General features: G+C 38.9%; 1 protein-coding gene across 2 annotated transcripts in view; it reads right to left on the bottom strand.

Annotated features, from left to right (window-relative positions):
- The window catches only part of LOC101095955 (melanoma-associated antigen B18-like), a 606,992-nt gene that overhangs the window by 544,874 nt on the left and 37,556 nt on the right, over positions 1 to 24,562 (bottom strand). For both annotated transcript variants that reach the window (XM_045050420.1, XM_045050421.1), the window contains one exon: positions 11,027 to 11,095. The gene's annotated coding sequence lies outside the window, so the exon portion shown is untranslated. The remainder of the gene's footprint in view (positions 1 to 11,026; positions 11,096 to 24,562) is intronic.

Here is a 24,562-nt window from a genome sequence, read left to right as displayed (position 1 = left end):
ACGATCGGCTGTATCCGAATGCACTGAGGGTCACAGGGAGAAGCCTCCACCACTTCTCTTCCCTTCTGGGTTCCAGCGCGCCCCTGACTGAGGTCACAGCCTGCCCACTTTCCCCAGGCTTCTCAGCCCTGCAACTGTTTACTTCTTATCATTCCTCCCTGCTTCCCTTCATTTCCACATCCTCATTAACTTCATTGTCCTCATCAGATGACTCTGAGCCATCACAGAGTGATGATTGGTAGGTAAATGAATCACATTAGCAATCAGTTTACTTGACCCCTCTTCCTTGTACGTGTGAATTAGAGAATTAGAGAGTCAAGGGAACTAGAGAGGGGAGGGGGAAAGAAGGAGGTATAAAGGAGGAGAGGAAGGGAGGAGTAAATGTCACATTTCAGACATTTATAGCAATGCACCTAGAAGAGATGTTACATGATAGATGTTATGCCATTGTCACTGTGATAATACATCTCTGGAAATGTATCATGTTTTAGATGAAAGCCTGGAAGGGTTTTAGGAGAGAATCTATAATTTCTCCCTAATTCTCCCACTCATTGTCTTTTTTCCAAGCAATTCTCTATCACTTGGTCAGAACAGGGTGCAACTTGGGGAGGGGGCGGCAGGGAGAAAACTATTCCATATCTACCTTTTATTCAACATGGGTGTAGATGTGAAATCCTGGCAGTCTATCTAATAGGATTGGATTACCTATCAAATGTGTTGGCATATCAAAAACAGTTATTTAAACCCATGAGGCACTTCTGGCTTGCCCATCATATGCTGAACCACAAGTATTTGCATAGATGTGGTCAAGAAAAATGACTTGAAACAGATTATTCTGTACAGATACAGCAACCTTAAGATTCTTACACCATGTTGGTGAAAGACAGGTGTTACGGGCTGAAGTATGCTCCCCCCAAACTCTCAAGTCCTGACCCTTCAATACCTAGGAATGTGATTCTATCTGGTGACAGAGCATTTAAAGAGGCAATTAAGGTAAAACGAGATCAAATATTAAAGTGTACTTCTAAGAGGACAGGACACAGCTACACAGAGTGGGAAGACCAAGTAAAGACCCAGGGAGAAGATGGCCATCTACAAACCAAGGTGAGAGGCTTCAGAAGCAATCCATCATGTCAGCACCTGGATCTCCAATTTCTAGCCTCTATAACTGTGCGAAATTCCATTTCTGTTCTTTAAGCAACCCAGTGTGTGGCACTTTGATATAGCAGCCCCAACTGACTACCCCTGTGTGCCCTACAGATCCCAGTCTGCATCCAAGTTCCCAAAGATCACCAGTCAGAGACTGGAATTATTTAACCTTGGATATGGCAAGGATACGAAAGGAACTCCAAAATAACAATAGGTAAATGGCAGGAAAGGCTAAACTAACAGGAAAATACCAGGTTTTAATAGTTCTTATCAACTTTCAAAATGGGGTGTAAGTAACAGGTTGAAGCCAAAAATATTATCAACACCAGAGGCCTGGAAAGACAAAAAGGACAGCTTTCTTGGAACTTTCATCCATTTTTCTACAACACTGAGCATGAATTCTCAGAGTCCTTTGGGATTTCAGGGACTGGAGGGATAAAACATGGAAAGGTCTGTAGGCAAATCAAACTGCCTGGTCTTATGCACCACATTGTTCCTATTCCACACCAAACAGATGTCTTCAGAAAGGGCAAACTTTTCCTGATATTCCATTGAAAACTGAGAGGAAATCAGAAACAGAACGCTCATAGGAACATCTGTCTTTCTGTCAAAGAAAGCATGAGGCATTATCTTGCAAGTTATATGAAGACGTTTCAGTATTAATAGTTATAAATTTTCCAGTTGGATATAGAGAGCATTGTATTTAAGAATCAGCTTTACTCATTACAAACATCTTCATCTTTTAGCACATCTTTATTACATCTTAATCTTTTGTTTAAAATGTTTTAAACATTTTACTGAATTATATTCATAATGGGACAGTATGTTTCATTACATAAGTCAAAAGCATGTATGTGTATGTATGTGCACACATACAAGACTGTGTGTGTGCTAGAGGGTGTGTGAGCATGCCCGTTAAAATGAAAAGGCAACATACCCACACGAGTTTAGACATTGTGCATAAAAATTATCCTTTTCCAAGAATTTCTAAAGGTCTCTTAATGCTTTTTTAGGAACTTTCAACAGGGAACAAAGACAAAATAGCCATCCTAAACACTATTCGTGGTTTCTTCGTGTTTTCCTTTTCTTCTCACTTTTTTCCTCCATTCTGCTCATCTATTTTTAGCTCTTGGCTTCCACCAATCTTTACCAATTCTTAACCTTCTATAACTCCACGTTATTTTCTAGAGGAAGATTTGTCTACATGCTACATTTCTAGGATTCTGCTGTTATTAGCCTAATAAGTATTCTCCCTCACACTCGCTGCAAAGTGGTTTTCTAACAGCACCAACAAATAAATGAATAAATAAAAATGTGACTTCATTTGCTACACATAACATTTGTACTTAAAAATAAGCTGCAGTTTTTATTTTCCATGCTCCCGAGAAATTTGCAAATCCATCAGGTCAAAATAACCAGCACATACAAAATGCCTGTTACTTATCACCAATTTTATTTTTAAGAGACATTTCAATAGTTGGCAGAAATGTCAATCTACACATTTTCCTTTGATTATAGAGGAGACAGCCTGCCATTATACCAGAAATAGTTAATATTACAGCAGTAGGCAGCCCAGAAACATACAACTCCTTCTGCTTTCCAATTTGTATTTTTTTTAAAGATTTAGGAAGTCTAGTTTACGCCAATTTTTTTTATATATATTAGAGAGAGAGAGAGAGAGAGAGACAGACAGAGCCTGAGCAGGGGAAGGGCCAAAAGAGAGAGGGAGACACAAAATCTGAAGCAGGCTCCAGGGTCTGAGCTGCCAGCACAGAGCCTGACACGGGGCTCGAACACACGAACCTTCAGATCATGACCTGAGCTGAAGTCGGACGCTCAACCGACTGAGCCACCCAGGTGCCCCTATGTCAAGTTCTGTAAGAAAGTGTTGTATGCTTATAGCCTACCTTTTATGAGAATCTTCTATGAAGACCTTAGCCATTAGAAGATGTTTTTCTCCACAGAAATCTTTCTCATGTGACTTCTACAAATACATTGCTTAGGTTTTTGCTGGTGTCTAGTATATGCTCACCACTGTTGTAGGACGTGCAAAAAATACTTGGAAAAATAATCTAGGATCTCCATGTTAAGTTGCCTATAATGTAGCTGAAGAAAAAAGAGTAAGAAACACAAACAACCCAAGACCAAATTCAACTAAATCCTAAGATAATGGTACTTCTGGAGGAGTTCTGAAGATGGAAAATTAAGTGAAAACAGAAACACACAATGAAAAACCCAAAGAGAAGAGGTTAATATAAACCTTAGACATGATCGATTACTTATTGGCTCTATTCTTCACCCCAACCTCTATCCACAAGCTTTGAGATAGGACTTAGCAGTTCCTCCATCAAAGACAGTATTTCCCCTGCACCTTGATTTTGGGAATCATCTTGTGACTTGCTTTGACCAATAAAATATTAGCAAGCAAAAGTCTGCAATGTGCTCCTGTGCTGGGCACTCCCCTTTACACTCTGTCCTCCCTGTGAGAACAGCATCACCCAGGTAAATGATGCTTCCTCATCCTGGGCCCCAGAAGGAACACAGATGGAGCAGAGCTAAGCCCAACTTTCTGCAAAGAGCTAAATTCATCTGGTCTTGCAGTTTCAAGTACAGCTATCCAGCTGAGCTCAGCCTAGATTAAGCTAATTGCAGACACATGACAAATTTTTTTTTTTTAGCCACTGAGTTTTATTACCTAACAATAGCTGATTGATCCACTTGGAGATGGGTTACAGGTTGAATAGGTAAAAGGTAAAACAGTAAGATGGTCCTTGTTTTTAATAGAACAGGCTTTGCCAGCTTTGAATATTTCATTTTTTTTTAATTATCCACTACTTTATTCATTCATCTTTATTAGTAGAAATTCTGGTGTTTCCTCCGAAAAAGCACCACCCTCCTCATTTGTACAGTAACTGTAGTCACTAACTCAACCCAAAGTAGACCAATAAAGAACGAAAATTTTCCCAGCCCTGCAGAAAGCCCCCAGTTTCCAGCTTCCTTTGCCCTCATCACTATTTACATGACACTGCTGTGAAAATTCATCCCACAGAGATGGCTTTCCTTCTCCACTACCACAGTGATAGCCACACTAGCTCAATTGTTTGTGCAGGACTCAAAAATATCACATCCCTGGCACTCTCAACATTACTGCCTTTTCAAAATGTCTACTTATGTCTCCCCATCTTCAAAGCACAACTGTTGGGTCAAAGCAGCTAGGTTGAGAGGGCATCAAAGCCTCAAGCACAAGCTGTGTGAGAACCAGGCCTCTCCTAATACTTTCCAGACTAGAAGTAAAAGAAAGGCTCTTCCCTGTTTTCTCTACATGAGCTTCTCTTCAAAACTTTTTCTTCCAGTAGAATCAAGGTATCACCATCTGATCAAAAAGGGTCTAATAACCTTCAGCCTCACTGACCAAGTGGAAAGCATTCCGATGCCTTTACTCCCATGGAGCTCCTTGTGTGTATGTAAATATGTTCTCCCCCGACCCCCAAAAGTGAACAAATATGTATACCTAGGAGTATCCTAAGAGGCAACATTTATTAGTTCATAAAAATCTCAAGTGCCTATCTAACTTCTATGTGTATACCTATAATGTCACTTAGGGGTTCAAGAGAGATTCAAAGAATCTCAATTCCCAGAGTCTTTTATTTACCTTGGACAAGCAATTTGTAGTTTCTTTTGCTAAAATTATTTTTAGATTCTCTCTTACCTAGTATCCCACCACAAACACCAAACCCTAAAGACAAGAATGAATTTGAGATATCTATATGCCATGCATGCTTTTAAGAAATAATTATTGAATGCCAAATAGATCCAGGCATATTACTAGGTGCTAGGGATACTTAAACAAGTTACATCTCAGGTCTTCAAGTAGCCCTGTATGTAATGGAAGACACAAAAGGGAATTGTAACTCCTTCAATTGCCAAGAGATATTGTGTCTTGTAGGGAAATATTACAACAATGCTCATCAACATCGTGTTGCTTAAGTACTTTTTTATACCAATATTTAACTACTTTGGATCCATGAAAATGAAGTTACTGAATATATATTGACATAAAATGATGTTTTTGGTATTTTATTAAAAGGCACTTATATGCAATATGTCATCAACACATTCCTATTTTATGTTAATAATATGTACGCATGTAAATGTATATTATAGAAAAACATAACATATTGGCTAGCATGTTAATTATAATTATCTTTTGGTTGTGATATTTTTTTTCTGTTTATTTGTATTTTTTCATGTGTCTACAAGGATCATGTACTACATTATAGTAAAGAAAAATTAAAGGTAATTTGTTAAAAAATGTTACCACACATGAAGACCAAGCTTCCCAACAAAGTAAGATTGTTCATGGTGAGGCAAATTAGAAATGGCAAAGCAACACAAACTCCTCTTCACTCTAAGACTCTACTCTTATGTTATCATACCACTTCGTTCTCTATTGGAGTCTAAATGCAACCAATCCCTCTCCACATGAAGCCCCCTTCTTAAAGACATTTTTGAAAGTAATTTCAAATGAAATGTTTTAGGATTTAAAGTCTTATGTAAAATCTCTTTCCACATCATCAAAACTAAGAATTCATTTACTTGAGAGTATGACTTATCTTCTACGTTATTTGCATAAGGACTTAAGCACAAGATTGGTAACTGCGTATGCTAAGATGCCACATGTAATGGCAAACTGTTTCTCATCTATGCGTCAAGAGGCAAAGTATATATTTATGGGCCTAGTATGAAAATCTGTTAACCTTTTGCTTTCCTTCAGAGGACATTATAATTCACATTTTCTGAATTCATCTACTGTCCTTCCTAATTTTGCCCTGAAATATCCAGCCATGCTGTTATTATTTACATTGACTTGGAAATAGATGGCATAAAATTAATTTATTGAGCTTGTACTATGTGCCAGATACTGTGTAAACTTTTTTCTCAATCTTTCTTGCTTAATCCTCAAAACAACTCTGCAAATATTGTTATATTGACATCCCTTTTCATAAATTTACAAAATTGGCACTTATAGGTCCCACTAAAAGCAACCAGGAACACTGGGAGAAATTGCTGATCCAAGGCTAGGGAAGGTCAAGTACAAGGTGAACCTGAAATATTCTGGAAGGCAATAAAATCATGCAACATTCAAAAAATGAAAAATACACTGGAAACAGATTTAATGAGCTCCTACTGACAAAACTGGGACAATTTGGTCATCAAAATGGCAACATTAATGGTTTATAACAACTGAATTAAAAAAAAAGAATCCATGAATTCACACTGAGACCATACATGGTTAGGTGAATAGATAAGCAATTAAGTAGGTAGGTAGGTAGATAGATGGATCCATGTATCCAAAAAGAGGGTAAAAATAAAGCTCTTTATAATAAAATGTCAAGTGATAAACATAAAAGAGTAGTAGTTATAAGCATCACCATTTTGCAAACTCTGTAGAAATAATTTATACAATAAGAATTATTAACGGGTGGGAAATATTAGGTGAAAGTTTGTTAGGGAAAAGGTTATTTACATAGTATTTCTGCATGGATAGCTTGTTAATTACAAAGGTAAATGTGTGCCTTTATAGCGGACACATCTTTTGATTACACCTTAGTCAAGTGATCCAAGTTAACATCACCAAAAATGAAGCAAACAGACAAGTTTCTCCAAATGCATGCAGTGAGCAGAACACATCATCATTCACACAGGATTTTTTTTTAATCAATAATGCATGACCTGAATCAAGTCATTAAAAAAAACTTTAATCCAAAGAGGGTGACATTCTACAAAATTGACGCAGACTTTTCAAAAAACAGCAACGTTAAAGAGTCATCATGTCAAAAACTTACTCTTAAATGATTAGTAACAATAGGGGTAATAGGTACTGAGAGTAGAAAATATAGCAAATAAAGAAAAGCGGTCAATCTAGGTGAAGGATATACGGGCACTGATTCTAACTTTTCTTTAACCTTTGCTCAAGATTTAACACTGTTCAAAACACCAAGTTGGGAGAGAAAGGAGTTTAAGCTCAACTTAATCAAAGACAGGAAGGGAGTGAGCAGCGGCACCAGGATGGAAGCCCAGACACTGTTTGCCAGGCCTATCAGGACTCTTGACCACACCTCCTCAATCACAGCAGCCAGAGGGATCAAAATGGTATCTGCTCAAACCCTGCCAGTGGCTTCCCATCTCCCTCAGGGCAAAAGCTAACATCTCTATGTCCAATATCTTACACGGCCTTGTACCACTTCTACTCAAAGCATGGTTTGTGGAAGTGGAAGATGTTAGAAATGCAGAACCCCAAAGCCCACTCCAGATCCACTGAATCTGAGTCCACACTTCAACAACATGTCCAGAGGATTCCAGTGTACATTAAAGCTTGAAAAGGGCTGTCTACTTGACTTGGCCTCATTACTAACTCTGACTTCATAGACTTCCAATCTCCCTCTCTCTTGCTCAGCTCCAGCCATATCAGTCTCCTTTCATTTCTAGAACATTCCACACACAATCCCACTTCAGAGGCTTTGCACTTGCTAGGTCTTCTGCCTGCAGAGAACTTTCCTAGATACCCACCTGGCATGGTTACCCTAATTCCTTCAGGACTCTTCTCAGATACCTAATCAATGAGAGTTTCCTGATATAACATCTCAACTCCTCTGCGTTCCCCCAAGAATTCCTATTCCGTGGCCTCTGCTTCCTTTTTACCCATGATCCATATCAACCACCTGACACACTAGGTCTTCACCTGTTCATCTGTTCATTGTCTTTGTTTCACCGCACCTCTGTAAGTTCCATGAAAAGTGGACTTTTTTTTTTTGCTTTATCTCTAGTTTCTAGAATAGTACCTGACCCATGATACTTACATAAAAACACTCTTAAAATGAACTGATGAACACAAGATCTTTAATTCTTAGAGCAGCCATATAATTGCCCACATTTTAGAGAAAAAGGGGTTCAGAAATGTCCAGGAACTTGTCCAAGGTCACTCAGCTAATAAGAGCTGTAGCCACCATTCAATCTGGTATCTGAGTCCAAATCCGATACTCCTGGTAACTGTTTTACAAGTTATAATGGTATGAAAAAGACCTCAAACTACAGAATGACTGTACTGCCCTGAGGAGGAAGATGTATGCTTACCATTGGCAGGGCCTTTTACAGATAAAGATTTTCCTATATGAAGTCTTTCTTTTTTCTTCTTCGGTTATTCCACAAAGGAATCAGGACTATATTGCCTCACTGGAGCATCCTGGCGCCCATGTGTATCAGGTTAGTATGTGATTATCCATGTGGGCTAGACAGGGATCCTATCGATCAAGGGCCACAGAGACGAGTGCCGGTGACCACCGTAGGCCTGGGGTGATAGCACTCTCAAATCACTGATGGCTCCTAAATGTACTGCTGCAGCTGTGGCCTGGGTGCTATCTTTCTTTGGGTCACTATGTGTGCTGCAGCCGAGACTGGAGCTCCCTCTGTGTATATCACCCGACTGCTCTTCATGTCCTTACTATTCTGTCACCCAGAAATGTATTTTATTTGATTTTAAACTCAATGACCTGAACTCTGGAAATGCATTTTGGTTAATGACTTCACTTAAAACATCTGACACACATGCAGGCATATAAATCAAGGCATTTCCTCCTTTCAGAGGAGGTCGGGGGTTCTCAAAACTGATTCAACTTTAGAAGCACTGGGGGAGCTTTGAAAAATACATACTCATGCCTAGGCCCCAGCATAGATCTTCTTATCTAACTGGTTTGGAATGAGTGCCAAGCATCTGTGTTTTGTCAGAGACCCCAAGTATTTCTAACAATTAACCATTTTAAGTCCTCAATATACATGCAGACATACGCACATGCATACACACGCACACGCGCATAAAGTAACATCTCAGATAGTCTATAGCAACAGCGGCTCCAAAAGAGACAAATACCCAACACGTGATAAAGAGAGTAAGTTACTGAACTGACCCACGACAAACAGCATGGACCTGACTCAATGACCAGAGTCAGTAAGTGCCAAGAGTCCATTGACACCACTGATTGAGCTGCTCACTGTGCTGTGTTTATTTGCTTTCAGTCCTTTTTCAGGACATTATGTCCCAGAGAGAGGCATCTAGCAACCTTGGATACATCAACAACCTTGATTCACCTTCAAGAACACTCTTTACCAGACATTGTAACATGTGGCTACCATACCTCAAGGCCAGCAACCCAAATCCTCTACTTTGCCATTGAAGAAATGGCATAGTTATCAACCATGGGTAGTTCTGCCACCATTACCCTCTTATTTGTCATTACCAAATCTGGTTGTATTTGTTCCATTTGTTTGCATTAGTTAAGCACCATCAAAGTGAAAAATCAACCACTTGAGGACTAGAGTTTTCTGAAGGAGGTAAGCTGCTATCTAGTAGGGTAAGAAACCTTGTTGTAAACAACAGAGAGTATTCCTGTAAGGAAAAAGCTTCAGACTATTTGCTAATGCTCTGGATGTAAATTTTGCTCACACCAAAAGCAGCATCAATTTTTCATAACTTTGTTCCACTTCATTTGAACTTTATTCACCTTTATGAAGAAGAAAGGCAGTTGTGGGGGTGGGGTGGGGGGTGGGTAAAGGCAGTGAGAAGTAAATGATATGTCATTATTCCCCATCAGCCCTCCTCATTACCACAAAGCCCACTGGTCTCTAACATCTTAATTCTTAACTTCCTTCCAGTTCAAATCCCCTTTCCTCCAAGAAGCCATCCTCTAAGCAACCTTCTTTTCCTCTTTATCACTTCACGATTCATTTTTGCTTGGTATGAGGTTGTTTCATTAATTACCTTTTTATGGGCTTATACCTTTTTCCAGTATCTGAACTCTGCTCATCTTGAGGACAAAGTCAATTTGTTACTACAGTTCTTACCCAATTTGTGAAAAAATTTTTTTCCTATGCATTCAAAATATAGTTAAGCAACAACCAGTTCCAAAAATCCTAACCAGATGAGAATTTTTATACACGAACTTCTAATTTCCAAGCACTCTGGAACCGTTTCAAAGAAGTTTAGACCAACATAATTTTTTAAAGATCAACTTAAATACCATTTTAGGCTCTTCTCTAAAGGCATTCGACCATTCCTTACTTACCTTCAACATAATGTGTAGCGCCACTTGAGGGCTTCTACATTTGCTTTTAAGTTGGCTAAAACATTCTGTCCTTTGTTGTTTCCTTGCCTGCTTCTTACTTGTCAATTCAGCGAAAACATTCTGTCCTTTCCTCTATTCTTACCTGCTTCTTACCTATCATCGAGGTCTTAAATATTTCTGTTTCAAAAGGCCCTCCCAGACAACTCAATTTAAAATAGCTGCCAACACACCGTTATACTCCATCACTCTATCATTCCTGGTTTTCTTCATTACATTTAGCTATCAGCACACATTTTGATTCATTTCACTGAAAATCTCTCATTCATCTACTTATTATTACCTAGTTCCTGACATTCCCATGTATGCTTCATGTGGGTAGTCTACTATTCTGTGGTGGTCACCCCTCCCTCCCTCAACTGGTACACAGTCAATACTTGCTGCAGGAGTGGATGTGGATTAGCCTGAAAGTTGAGAGGTGAGCAGTTTCTCAAACAGCAAGTCGACATCTGTAACTAAACGGTTTTCATTTACATGTCCATTGCGTTTCTATGGCATCTCTAAGTTCTTAATAAAAAGAGACCTGAAACCTATTTGTACAGAGATGGAGTAAAGAGTTTACTAGATACAGGAACAAAGGACAAAGCCAACTCCTAACAAACACTGGGCCCCCCTCCCCCTTCTCATACACGTATCCAGTGCCTACAAGTAATTTCCTAATCATCATTTGTTAAAATCACTACATATTTAAATCACATTACCTTATCAATGATCATTTCCATCAGTTGTCCTTCCATTATCTTTGGATAATTCTTTCCTTTACCAACCCCCTGCCAAGAAGAAGAAATTCACCTGTTAAATTAAAACGCTCTCAAGTATAAATAACATGTATATGTCTGAGGAAATAAGTAACATTTATAGTGCATTACTCAACCCTGAATTTAATACATCTTTAGCTTCAGTAACCCAGGAATTTTTTTTAAGGAACTTTAGCGTTCTGGGGTCAAAAGTATGTTTTTAAGACTAAACAACTTTTTTTTTCTTTTCCTTATCTCTAGCCAAGTTTTCTTGTTACCTAACCTCTGAATGAAAGTCATCAAGTTTTCTTTATATTCTCTCAAAGCAGTTGACACTTCCAATGACTTTTATGTTCAACAGCATTTGTTCAGAGGTCTGATATTGACCCACAGGTTGTAATATCTTTCAAGCCCAAGTTTTTCACCAGCTGAACATTGTTTCCTTTATCATTATTTATGTCAACAAACTTTAATCCAAATCAATTCCATCTGAACCTTAACAGAAAACGTTTTCTTGATATTGCCACCTTAGTAGCCTGAGACCTGCCCAGATACATTTTGTCACAAGTAGGCAGAGAGCTAGAGCGCTGGAAGAAGTCTTTTTGAGGGGATTTAGTCACATTAATTGAAATTTAAATGACAGAATATGAAAATAAATTTTTTCTGGAGACAAGCAAAGTTTCCAAACCAAAGGATGTCTTTCCAAAGGAATCATTGAAATGCAAGAAGCTGTAAAACTGATTTTAGATGAAATCATGAATCATCCTAGTCAGAGCTTGCCACATGCCAACCACTTATCAAGTCACTGCTATATACTCAAAAGTTTTTGTCCCTGGCATTCTTTAATGATGGTTCTATACTTGGTGAGCTGTAACCACAAATTCTGATGAAAAATCAAAATAGTATTGAGTGGAATATGTGTGGAAAAATCCACAAAGATTTTCTTGGCTGAGGGACTGTAGCAACTTTACACGACGCCTGGTGTTTATGACCCTGCCGCTGTGGTTTTACAAATTTCTCCGTCAGCTCTACAACCTGTTAGGAACTTGAAACATGCAAGACCAGTGTGATAAACACTATAATGACCGAGCTAGTCATCACTCACTATCACCAGTTATTGCCCCTCCAGATCCACTCTTCACCATTTCGCATTCTCTTCTGTGCCCTGGAAAGATGATGTGCATGAATTCCAATAATGGGTTCACTTCTGGATTTGTCTGACCAATGATAAGCATTAACAAGAGGTGACAGAGTGAGAATATTTATTTCCTGCAGGCTCACTGCACACAGCTCTTGTCTGGAAGCCCTCTCCACCTCTGGGGTTCAGAAACCACTCCATCCATTCACCATTTTGAGCCTAGATAGTGCTGTTACTATGCAGGATACTGCCTCGTGATATCCTTCTACCTTATCCACACATTGATCAATAGTCCTTTATGAAACTCTCCTAAAATTACCCAAATGAGCTTCCAAGGGATTTCTGATGAGACCAGCAAGTTTCAAATGCCACTTGGTAGGAAAGAAAAGCCATCATACCCTAAGAGAAGGATGCAATCAAATGGGATATAAAGAATGATGGTATCAATTATTAAACCATGAAGTTTCCATGAAATGTTACTGGGATTAAGAAAGATCAAAGCCTGGTTGGGAGCTAAACCTGGACTGAGAAGATGTCCAGCAAAAACTGCAACTACAAATGGAGTGACAAGAAAACATAATATATGGATAGCAGCAAGAGAGTAGATCTTAAATGCTCTCACCACATACACTCAAATTGGTCATTATGTGAGGTGATGGATAGGGTAACTTTACTGTGGTAATTATTTCACAACATATACACATAACAAATCATCACACTGTATGCCTAAAATATTCACAACATTTTATGTCAATTCTATCTCTACAAAGCTGGAGGCAGAAGGAAGAAGAGAGAAACTCTGGTGGGAAAGGGACTTTGGCAAAAGCACCAAAATAATAATAAAAATGTGGGAGCACAGTTACCTGAGCAGTTAACTGGTCTACATGTGTTTCAAAACCTCCGGTGGAGAGATAAATTTATGATTTAAATACTGGCATAAACCATCCAATCTGGACCAGGCAACATACGGGAACATTCCGCCCACAGGGATGCAGGCACTCCAGGGCAGATAAAAAGAGCACCTGCTGCTCCTGACACAGTGACATTTAGGAGTGTGTTCAGTTGTCAGCTGTCATATGATGCAAGAGAACAAACTGAGATGCAGAATAGTTTGTCCTGGAGCTTATGCTATTGTGTTTTTTTTAAACCTCTGATCATCTCATCAGACATCTATCTCTATACTTGACATCCTTTATAGAATACCAAAGCCCCTGTTGCACCCCATCTTACAGAGTGAAGTAGTGGCATGGGACAAAGACTCAAGTGCTACTGCCCATGGTGACCAGTGCAACAAGACCATCACCTCATGTTGGGAGTCACTCAGCCAACCTACCCTCTGCTTTTAGTCTATTCTGGCAGACAATCCAAAAGCGCTAAGTTTCTGGTGTCTGGCATTTACTTTCTCGTCTACCTAACTGCTCTGAGATTCTAATGTCCCATTAGTAAAATGAAACAGCCATACTTGCCCTTTCCATGTGCTAAAAACTGCTTGTGAGGAACAAATTAAGTAATGCCCATGAAAGCATTAGATAAGCTGAATAAAGGCAACTCAAGGGAAAGCTATTACTTAGGAGGATGGGGAGATGGTAGGAATGGCAAGGTAAAAACCTCTCATAAATTCTTAGCAACATGAAAGCTTAATTTTGGTGTCCATGCCCTAAAATGATTTAGCAGTATACTAAAGGATATAAGTGTCTTCAATCTATGGTTTCCCTCCAATTCGCATTAGTACTGATCCAATTATGTTAGGTATTATATTAAAATGTAATGTTGCCTTTTGTGTATGGCTTCATAGGTCCGTTCCCATCAACTACAACAGTGTCTCCCATACTTGCATAAAACCTCTTCTGTCATGTATTCCGTATCTTTTGAAGACAACTCGGGCATATAAAAATGTCTAAGTTTCTCTAGTTTGCAATGCTTGCTGGCAAGTGTCAGTGGATCATATCTCAAAAATTCCTCTGGACTACTATGAAAATTTGCAAGGGTGACCTTCACTGTGGCCTTCTCTCCCTGAAGTCAATCTGGTGTCTGCATCTGCACTGCATGGAATTATAACAACCGTTTATGACCTGCGAAATAAAGGACCAAAAAAATGGATGGGCCTCTTCCATCACAACACCTCCTAGGGATGGGAAAGTGTACTCTAAAATCCATGAGATGGGGACACAGAAGAGAAGCCAAAGAGAAAAAGAAGATTAGGATTAAAAAGGTTTTGAGGTCCAAATGCAAAAATCAAAAAATAATGCTCACTGCAAAAGTACACTATTTACCTAGTGTTCACTGGTTAACTCCTAGTTATATTAAGGAACCATTAACCCCATCAATGATGCCCTGCTTTATCTTATAAAAATTACCCACACAATGGCTTTCAGGCAAACGTATTGTGTGCATCACTCTAGAGAGAAGTCAGTATCCATGACTTTTCATATGTGGTGGTGAATATTTGGCTGTGATAAATTAGAAGGTATTTTTTCTGTAAAAGATTGCCTTTATGGCAATTTTTCAAACCTACACTTAAGTTATGGCTTCTTCCATTACAGCTTCTGTAGCGGCAGCTCTTTCATTCCAGAATTCTGGCCCAACATTTTATTGCAGTAATAAAGTAATAAGAATCTAATCTCTTTCGAAAGGGTTTGCAGAAAGGATGAGTGCAAAATTGGCACAGGATGGAGTTTATGACCTTTCTCCAGTGAAGTACAGACCAAATAGGTCACAATCTGATTTTTTCCCTAATTTGTCTTTATTCCAGAATGTCCTGCACGTTATGCAGAGATCTCTAATATTCGTGACTATTTCAGAGCAGTAAGGCATAGTTCATGCAATGTTTGAGTTAATTCCACAAGGTTGCTACATAAATACTGAGTTTTCAGAATGAACTTCCTGCCTTGTCAGGATTTCTCAGCTGGATTCCCACAAGCCTGGAGCTTCAGGTACTGCACAGCTCATGGTAATTCTTTTGGATCAAAGATAACAGAGAAAATGTATGAAGAGAGATTTTTAGAGATCCCAAAAGACCAGGGCATTCGAGTTAAGGACAGGACACAGATATAAGGCAATCAAATCCAGTGGTTCTCCTGGCTCCCAACATCCCGTGCAGAGCAGGTGTCCACCAACCACTTGAGCAAATACATCATCACCAGCTTACCTTAGTATAGGGCCCTGATCTCTATTCTTCTGTGTTTTTTTTTTTAAATTTTTGTTTTTCAACGTTTATTTATTTTTGGGACAGAGAGAGACAGAGCATGAACGGGGGAGGGGCAGAGAGAGAGGGAGACACAGGATCGGAAACAGGCTCCAGGCTCCGAGCCATCAGCCCAGAGCCCGACGCGGGGCTCGAACTCACGGACCACGAGATCGTGACCTGGCTGAAGTCGGACGCTTAACCGACTGCGCCACCCAGGCACCCCTATTCTTCTGTGTTTTAACCAACTAAATGCCACCAACATTGATGACTTTGAAACCTAACACGTTTTCCTCTTTAGTAGAAGTCATGATTGGAGTTGGAGGTTGCATGCCATAGCAGTTATGAACTAATGCCAGAACTAGTTTCAAATCCTATGTCTCTTTTAGTGGCTCTATCATCTTAGACAAGCCACCTAAACTCTCCCAGCTGTTTCCTTACCTATAAATTGATGAGCGTGTTAATAGGTTTTGTATAAACCCACACAACATGTTTCATTTAGGGATTGTGATATGGTAAATGCTCAAAAAATATTTGATGGTGATGATGAAAAACAATTCAAGATAGTAATAAAGGTACTTCAAAATAAAAACAGTGAGAAGTAAAATCCATTCTGCTCAGAGTAAGTCAACAATGTGGAAAAGAGACCTAAGAAAGTAACAGTAAATCCAAGAGATAAAGGCAAATGAATAAAGAGCTGAAGGAAGAGAGGCAAGGAAAATCCAATGATCATCATCTTAGTGATGACAATGATAAAAATAATCGTACCAGAAAGACAGCCAAATAAATTAATAGAAAAACATTCTCAAATCAAGTTTCAACTCTACAAATCAGTGTAACACAATGTATTCTGGAAAAAGATTATAAAGTACTCAACATGAAGAGCTAGCCTGGTGAATTTCTTGAACTTCAAGGGTAAGAACCCTGTAGGCATTCAGTAGTGATAGTTCATCAGCTACAAATGGGAGAAACTAGACTTCCAGGAGACAGAATAACGTTTCTAGAGTTTTGAGGTAGGGGGGAATGTGATCCATTAATATTCTACCACTTAAAAATGTAACAGAAAATTATTCATCCAATTCGGATTCTGGAAATATTACCTTCAAGGCTTCAATTCCAGTCATCAAGAAAGGAATGAAACAGCCATGGCACAGGGCACTCAATCAATCCACTTAAATACACAACCTTAAACTGATTCCTAGTCTATAAAATAATGATCCCTGAAACAATCTTCAGTGTTTCTTCTGGTTCTATATCTTGCCAATTTCATTAGAGGCTTACAATTCTTGTATCTCAGCTTTTAAAACACAGTGTCATTATTCATTTTTTCTTTTAGTGCTGAATCACATTTTAACAAATATATTCTCAACATGAGGCACTGTGCTTGCCACTTGGGATGAGAGAAAACAAAATGGTTATTAAGAAACTCATCAGGCTTCCCATATTCACACTAATGTTGGAGACAGACACAATTGTTTGCATTTATATAATTATAATAAAAACCACTGCTCAGCCTTTTGTCTACTATCAAGTATACCACATATACCTGGAGCAGTTATTATAGGCCAGCTTTTCCTGGGAAATTAGGAGAAAAATTTAAGTTGGAGTGTGACACAGGCGTAGTTGTTTTCCAAATAAATTAAACAGTATATATGTAGGCAGAAAGATTAAAAAAGAAAAAACTGTGCATTTGGAAATTTTTTATCAAAATATGTGGCTAGAACGTAAAATGTACAATTAGTAATGACAGATGAAATTGGCAAAATAGAATAGGGTCACCTTGCAAAGGTTAAATGGGGGATCCACTGGAAATCGTTTCTAGACAAATGCCTACACCATCAGTGCGCTGAACATTAAGTAGAAGATAAAAGTTCAGAAGCATCCCTGCTAACTGTAGCATGGCTGACATGGGGAAATATAATGTTTTTCTAAAAATTTATTACATAAATTTCAAGTACTATGGGGAAAAAAGTAAAAGAGCTGCCAATGAAGAAATGTAAACAGAGATGTAATGGAGAGATGTGAACAGACTCCAAAAGGCAGTTCACCTTTGTCGTTCCATTTTTGGATCCCTGCCTCCACCATGAAAATCTGCTGATGTTAGAGGAATTCAAGAAAAGCAGGGAAGAAAGCCTAAGTGTGTTAGCCCAGTTCATCCTAACTGGCCATCCCCAAGTCCATGCCCACAGTCTGGATAGGTAGACATTCAACCAGAGGGCATGGGTACAGCCAAGTATGGAATGTTAGGGCATATTATCAATCTATCCAAGTCTTCAAATAAAAAAGAACAAAGCTGAATTTTAATATTTTACAATAGGATTCATGGATTTAACGTAGATACATAACCATGTCACTTTAACGAATGAAGCCTTCAGTCCCAACTCCAACTTTTACAAGGGGAAAATAACCAATGTGCATCCCTATATTTGGCTAGGATCATACTGTTTCTGTTTCTAGTACTCTATTATTCATAGGTTCAAGGGTTTTTCTTTAAGATTCTTAGCCTCTTTCTTACCCCAATCTCCAGGTCATCTGATCTATCAGTACAGTGTATGTCTATACATCTATCACCTATTACTAATAAAATTCATTACATACCAACTCCATGTAATATTATGTACAATTGCTCATTTGATGCTTCAAACAGCCTCATGATGTGGGTAGTATCATTGGCTCCATTTTGTAGATGAAAAATCTGTGTCTCATCATAAAGACCAAATAACATGCCCAGGGGGTTTATACAACCCCAACAAAGCAGCAGAGGTCGAGCTTGAACTCAGGTCTTAAGCCCCAAACTAAACTGTGTGCATGTGACAGGGGCTAATGGTCTGTTTCCACACCCACTTCACAAAATGGCACATCCAGCATATCCAGTGCTCTACAATCCTGTCAGGCATTTCTGCTTTCTCAAATGCTTCCCAAGTGTCCAGAGTCCAATCCTTCTGATTCTTACTGAGTAACACACCAGCATGTTTATAATCAAGAACATGTAAGAATGAGGATGAATACAGACGAACTTGATATCGCAAATATCCTAAGTTAAAAATATTTCTGAAATACAACTGCCTATAAAAATGAAAACATGATAAATACTCAGGAAGACTTGCCCAATTCGCTCTACTGAAGAAAAAAAAAAGTTCCATGACTGAGAATTAGACAAAGGAGTCAAGACACAATCTTCACAATTTTATACATTAAGAAGAGAGAATATGTAATTCAACCAAAATATAAAACTCCATGTGTTTATTTTCCTCTACAGCAAATAAGCAAATTAGATTTTTTAAATGCTGTTTGTCAATAAGTAAGTGTGACTGCATTAGTGGTTTGCCATATTTGATGTGGCTAGGTCATGTAGCCTCCATGTCCAAAGAGAACCCTGAACCTCTCTGCTATCTTTGCCCACTTTCAGAATAGAGAGATGTCCTTATTCCTGTCAGTTGGCAGCAACCTTAGACTGAAGGTCTCAGCGCCCTTCAATCAACATATTATGTGAACTGTTTTCCTGAGTGATCTTTGATTAGGAATTAATTTGAATTTTCTATGACCCCTAGCAAGAGGATGATCCTCTCTTTCAACGACGTTATTGTTCTCAAAATGCTCTGGACTAAAAGATACACTCTTTTAGTTCACAATCCTAGACCTTGGTACACCAACATGCAGAACTTAATTCTTAGGAATTGCATGATACCTGTGTCAAGGCAAATGCAAAGAGGGGGCAAACTCACAAAAGGTGGCAGAACAGTAAGAGAAAAACACTGTGCTTTATCTTCCCTCCTGCTGCTCATCATTAAATTAGCATTGCTGTGGTCTCCCAGGTCCTCTGATGGTTGTGTTTGTGGCAAGGTTTCCCTCAGATTCTGCAGTTGAGTTTAGATGGATTAGGTATTAAGCAACATAAAGTTCTTCGATAAACAGGGCATGATCTTTGTACTCTTGGGAGAACATAGGCAAAACCTTATAATCGCTTGCTAATTACCCTGAGTAAAGTAATTTGTTTTATCTGTCTGCCATTTGGTTTCCTGCGAAGTGCAGGGAAAAAAACTATTATGGGATTTTGCTCCAACTAATTACTACTATTTTATCATGAAGACTGTTCAAGCGTAATCCTCTTTCCTTGGCTTGCTTTCTCCTTGAATTTAAAGTCTTATGGTAAGCCAAGAAGTAGTTTAAACATACCAGACTGTAATAGATACTCCTGATTTTTAGCCTCCCACTATAATAACATGCAATGATATTTTAGTACTTTAAGTCAACAGCTGCCAACAAGTGTTGTATATGGCCTCTCTTGGTACAAAGTTACGAAATGAGTACTTCCCTATCGAAAAGAATCATGCTGTAATTTATGATGACAGAGAATTTAGAAATATCACAGCTACACAGTGCCTTACAATTCACAAAGAGCTCTCATATACACAAGCTCATAGAACGTTCCCAATCATCACGCAAGGTAGCGTGGTGGGTTATTGTTCGGAAAATATTCATGTCCTGTCCCATCTCACATCCCAGAAAGAACACTTCCACACACCACTGATAATGACTCTGTGACTTGCTTTGGTCAGTGGGGTATTAGCAGACATGAGAAAACCCAAGACTTGAACTGTACTTGCAAAAGTAAGCTTTTGCCATTGCTGTGAGAAGAACCTATCCTAGGAAGCTCGTCTCCGAAGAATGACAAACAAGTGGGGCAGACCTGGACCCAACATACAGCCTGGAGCCAAGCCTGGCTGAGCCCAGCCTAGATCATCTTCATCCCAACTGACCTGCAGACACACAATCCAAAATAAATGTGTACTGTTATAAGACTTGGTGACACGGTGGTTGTTACACAACAAAAGCTGATGGATACACCTGACGTCATTACCCACCCCACCCCCGCACCCCCCGCCAGCTCCCTTTGCAAAGAAGGAGAAGACTCAGAAGTCACGTTACATGCTCGGGGTTTCCCCAGTAATTACCTAACAGAGCTGTAATTGCCCATCTGAAAGGAACAACAGAAGGTCAGTGACATTTATGAGGCTGTGTTTGATAGGTGTTTGATGCCAATAAAAGGGAAATTTCCATCTTGCTAGATGAAAAACAACATATATAAAGCCTGTTTTCCATTTGGCTTTATTCAGAATTGGTTGTAAACACTGAGGGCTATGAGAATGGATACTGACAGTCTGAGTCACAATATTAATGAGATATATTGGCTAACAGAAACCCTCAAGTTTTATTTTCTTTATTGAGCCCATTAAGATGAAATCCAGCTCTGGCAGTATTCTCTCATTTGAATGGCTGGTGTGGTTTTCTTGATTGAAATGACTGCTCTGTTGAGTTGGATGAATGGCACTGCTAAAAAGTACACTGTCAAATATTGATAGCTAATTAGATGGATTTTATCATAATAGTCAACTGCACTTGCACAAAAAAGGAAGAGCTATTAAAGATCTTGACAAGAAAATAAACTGAGCCCTAGAACCTCAGTGTTTATTCAAAGCTCATTTCTAAATTTAGCACTCCAAGTAGGAAGATGTGTTTTTACAAAACCAGTGAATGATAAATCCAAGGGATTATGTACGTGTTTTAGGAAAAATCAGCACTGGGGTTAAGTAAACTATAGAATTGCTAGGGCTCTTGACCAGCCAGCTTTCTAGAAGCTCGGGATTCCCCTGATTTGGTCAGACTGTTAAAATTTACAGGAACAATGTGAGCACGTTTTTCTAATAAAGAAGTCCAAGGACAAAGAAAAAAACTATTGCTGACACTGGAGACTAAATATAAAATTGTGGACATCTTTAAAGCTTGATGAACAAAGATGTCCACACTGGGTCAAGACTGAGGAACCAATGCAAAGTTCAAGAGCAAAACTGAGCACAAATTGGGAAGAAACTGAATTTGAGCAAGAGAGGGAGAAAAAGAACAACTGAAGAACTTCACTGATTTCAGCTAGAGATTACCATGATGCATTAAGTGGAAGACCATCCCAGAACTAAAGTTAACAAGTACCAGGGATAATAATGAGGATGGGCCAAGAGTAGGGATACTAGCATTATGGGGTGGAAAAGGGAGTTAGTAGATATTGAGACTCATTAATACAGTTCTGTTCCCATAAACTTTGATTTAAGGTTAGCATCAATAACAGCAAAGTAGCTATTACCCACCCACTACACTAGAGGGAGAGGAATTAAATGCAGCAATGCCAAAAACTAATACATTAATTTATGAAGATATGGAGATGGCTCAGGTGGACACTACAGTTTCCTCACATACAGATTCATCAATTATTCTTGGCAAATGTACACAAATTATTTAGCTCCTATGTAAGATTCCTCACAGAAATTTACTTATTTACCTTGTTTTTCTCTTTACCCTATAGACATTACCTGCACACTCAACACCTTCTCCAAAGGATAAAAAGGGGAATGGCAGTGATTCAATTTAACAAAAAGGTGACTGCCTAGACCCTGTCATAACAACAGTAATAACGTTACCAACCCTTTGTTGAGTATTAGCATGCTCCATGAAAATGGCTTGACAGTCAACAAAGAGCATAATCTAGCCGATGCCTTCAAAAAGCTTACAGCCAAAGAGAGAAACTTTAATGATCGTTTATCAAGCCGTTATTCTATGTCCACTCTTCTAAGTGCTTTACTTCTGTATACTATGTCAATCTCATAAAAAAAAAAAAAACCCACGAGTTGGTGCTACTATCCCCATTTGATAGCTGAGGAAAGTGAAACCCATAGGGGTTTAAGTAACCTGCAGAAGTTCAGAGAACCAGTAAGTCATACACTCTGGCTTCACAACCCATGGTCTTAATTTCTGTGCTACAATGCTCCTTGTAATGTATTAAATAGCTAAATATAATTGAACGAAATAGAAAGTTGAGAATGGAGGCACCCTTTCTAACTGAACGACTGCAGAAGGTATCACAGAGACACTAGTATCTGAGATGAATAAAGAGAAATTTATTTCCTTCCAGTCATTATTAATGAATGTCAAAAAGACAAGTGACTAAAATGGTAATTGGACATTAAAAGTCAGTGATCATCCCAATCTGTACTCTCAAGGTACCAACACTTAATAATATGTTAGAACTAAGTCCTTTGATTACTGAAGAATCCATTGGCTAAGCTTTCTCAGGCCTGTTAATAAAATATTACAACTTGTATCTTTCAGAGCACAGTAGCTATAAACTGCCTTGTTATTCATCTGCCTCCAACCTATTGATCCTAATAATGATTAAATTTATAAAATACTCCAGATAACTGATTAGACCAAAAGTCAGCCATTAAAGCCCTTAAGTACCACCCAGTACCTTTTTTTTTTATAAATAAAGTTTTATTGTAACACAGACATCCTCATTCATTCATGTATCATCTATGGCTATTTTTGTACTACAAAGACAGTAGTTGCCAGTAGAAACTCTATGGCCTGCAAAGGTAAAATATTTACTATGTATCAATTTACATAAAAAGTTTTCTGATCGCTGGATTTTAATAGGACTTCAGAATGTTCTCCCCATTTCATGGAAATCTTGTCCTAACCATATCAAAAACCGTCCCCTTGACTCTATTCAAAGGCTTCTGTAACATTCACAACAACGCCTAGAACATCAACATATCTTTTCCCAAATAAAGTAAAATCCAACCAACCAAGATTCAAGTCCTCTTGTTCTTTGTTAAACTTCCTTTGCCTTTTCAAAAGTGTTCTAAGTTACTGATGTCAAAGAGGTTATTCATCATTTTCAAGTAGTAAGTATACTCCAGTAGAAAGTACTGTCCTAGTAGCAGTAAAGTTCACTTTAAATTACAAGACCATTCTTTCAAACTTTCCATTCTGGGAAGGACAATCTGGGTCCCAACAGGTGGCATGACAGGATCACAAAGTATCCATAAAGGCAGAACGTAAATTTATCATTGGGTTGTTTTTCACAATGGTATCTTCACAGTCCCTTCCAGAAACATGCATTCCAAATGAGATAGTGTTGTAAGCATATTCGCAGGAATGTACTTAAAGACTGAAAATCAGGTTTCTTCTTTTAGCTTTCCAAAGTAAGAATTCAACAGGTACTTCCAATGTTTGTTTTTCACCACAACCTCCTTCAAAATTTCTCTTACAGCCCCATGTTCTCATTCTTGCCCATCTTACCAGTCTTCTTCCAGGCTCTCTCCTGTGCACACCAAGTGCTGTGAACTGAAATGACTGTGTCCCCGTGGAATTCATATATTAGAGTTCTGCCCACCAACAGGTCCCTATTTGGGGCCCTCATCTGGTAGTACTGATGTCCTTTATATAAAGAGGAAGTCAGGCCAGGGTGTCCCCCACTACACATAGGCACACAACACTGTCAAAAGACAACACAGCACCAAGGCCATCTTCAGGCCAGGAAAAGCACTCTCACCATGAATCACAGAAGGCAACACCTTGACTATGGACTTCCAGCATCGACAACAGTCAGAGAAACAAATTTCTGTTGTTTAACCCACTAGGTCTGTGATATTGTATTATGGCAGCCTAAACAGACTAATAAACCAAACCTAAACATCATCCAGTGATTACCTCTCAAAAGTAACTCTTGAGGGGCGCCTGGGTGGCGCAGTCGGTTAAGCGTCCGACTTCAGCCAGGTCACGATCTTGCGGTCCGTGAGTTCGAGCCCCGCGTCAGGCTCTGGGCTGATGGCTCAGAGCCTGGAGCCTGTTTCCGATTCTGTGTCTCCCTCTCTCTCTGCCCCTCCACCGTTCATGCTCTGTCTCTCTCTGTCCCAAAAATAAATAAACGTTGAAAAAAAAAATCTTTAAAAAAAAATTTAAAAAAAAGTAACTCTTGAGACACAGCTCAGTAACATACACTTGGCTGATAGGCTTAGCCGTTCTTATGTCAATACAAGGCTGCTTGAATTACAGCTCTTGGCTGGCATCCAAGGTCTTCCACAATCTTAGTACTGCTAACTGTATTTCCAAACTCTAACAAAATTTAGGTGTTTTGCTCACTACACCTGAATATACCTTGCTCATCTCCACAATTGTTGCCCTGAACAGTCAGGAATGTCTTCATCCGTTTGAGCTGTTTTCAAGTTCCTTCTCCTTCCTTAATAACTTCTATCAACTATGGCAGCCAATACCAACTTCTTCCTCTCCATCAAACCTACTGCTCATAGCACTCATTTTCACTGATCTTATACATATGGAAATA

Source organism: Felis catus, chromosome X (genome assembly GCF_018350175.1).
Source record: "Felis catus isolate Fca126 chromosome X, F.catus_Fca126_mat1.0, whole genome shotgun sequence".
Lineage (NCBI taxonomy): Eukaryota > Metazoa > Chordata > Mammalia > Carnivora > Felidae > Felis > Felis catus.
This window is presented reverse-complemented; position numbering and strand designations above follow the sequence as displayed.